The 1,659-nt window shown below is 25.7% G+C and overlaps 1 long non-coding RNA gene across 1 annotated transcript; it reads left to right on the top strand.

The window, feature by feature from the left end:
* Window positions 1-273: 273 nt before the first annotated feature.
* Window positions 274-1,173, top strand: LOC117118323. Its single transcript, XR_004447030.1, has 3 exons — window positions 274-350; window positions 703-786; window positions 1,112-1,173. It is a non-coding gene; the product is annotated as an uncharacterized LOC117118323 (long non-coding RNA).
* Window positions 1,174-1,659: the final 486 nt, after the last annotated feature.

The raw sequence follows: 1,659 nt of genomic DNA, 5'->3' as shown, positions 1-1,659 counted from the left end.
TTAACTTGGTATTTGAAGTAAAAGTTAATAATTAAATATGTTAATTGTGTATTGAACATAATAGTAAATTATTTTATCATCATTTAATCATTTCATGATTAAGCTAACTTTCTCTAGTTTTATGTAAATGTAGGAGTTAATCAGGTAAATGTTTGTAACCTCCCTGTTACCTATATTTGGATTGTTTTATGTTTTTAGTTCACTTGATCTTGAGAATTTGTCCATGATTGAGCTGAAATGTCAATCCTTTATATTTTTGTATTCAACAATGTGGTGTTAATTGTTTTATTTATATTTTTATACACAGTATGATGTGATGTCAGGACCAATAAAAACAGAACACAAAGAAGGTTGTTATTATTTAATCAATATTCAAAGAAATATACATAATTGGATATTTTATTCATATTTCTATCATATCTTTAACCATAATGATAATAAACCGTAATTGTTATTGTTACAACATTTGGAAGTGTGATCACCATAGATTAACTTTAATTTAAAAATATAATCTCTAAGATTATTCAAAGAAAATTGTTTAATAATTTGAACGCTGTTGCCATTATAGTAATATTATCATTACTTTCAAGTTTTATCCCCATTGTATGCTTTATATAATATATTTCTTGTTACCAACATTTAGTAATATTTGAAATTATTTAATCAATATCATTCTAATGTGAAGATTCTTTAATTCAACAGATAAAAAGAAAACAAACCAAGCCACAAATTCAAGCCAAGAACTCGCATCTGAAATACCAGAAAGAATACCAGAACTCAAAGAAGGTTGTTATCATTTAATCAATATTTAAAAAAAATAATATTTATATTTTATTATTTATTATTTTAAACTGTAATTGTTATTGTTACAACATTTTAAAGTGAGATCACCATAGATTAACTTTAGTTAAAAAATATAATCTCTAAGACTATTCAAAGAAAATTGTTTAATAATTTGAATGCTGTTGCCATCATAGTAATATTATCATTACTTTCCAAGTTTTATCCCCATTGTATGCTTAATAATATATTTCTTGTTACCATACATTTAGTAATATTTGAAATTATTTAATCAGTATCATTCTAATGTGAAGATTCTTTAATTCAACAGATAAAAAGAAAACAAACCAAGCCACTAGTTCAAGCCAAGAACTCGCATCAGAAAGAATACCAGAATTCAAAGAAGGTTGTTATCATTTAATCAATATTTAAAAAAAATAATATTTATATTTATTCACATGTTAACAGTGCTCTTTTTCGGTACCCTCTCCTTCCCCTGACAGTGTACAAAAAAATGTTGATTTTTGCAAAACCATTGTATTCATTTTGTGTAGCAAACTGAAGTAAAGTGCTTGAATGCATACAAATATTTTTATGAACCTGGTTGCATTATAATTGGTCATAAAATCAATTATTTTTAATATTGCAGGTAATTTCGAATCAACAGTTTTGTGCATATTTAAAAGTGTACATAATTTAATATCACCCCCCCTCCCACTTACTGTATGTACACTTGTTGAAATTTTGATAATTGTGAATGACCCATACGATCACCATGGATAAACTTATTGTTATCCTCATTATATTGTTACCAACCTTTGCTAATATTTGAATTTATTTAATCAGTATCAAGCCAAGCACTTCCATCTGAAATTCAGG

This window comes from Anneissia japonica, unplaced genomic scaffold (genome assembly GCF_011630105.1).
Source record: "Anneissia japonica isolate Jap-2015-1 unplaced genomic scaffold, ASM1163010v1 scaffold25216_len4720_cov108, whole genome shotgun sequence".
Classification (NCBI taxonomy): domain Eukaryota; kingdom Metazoa; phylum Echinodermata; class Crinoidea; order Comatulida; family Comatulidae; genus Anneissia; species Anneissia japonica.
Note: the sequence above shows the minus strand (reverse complement) of the source record. Positions and strands in the feature narration are given on the sequence as shown.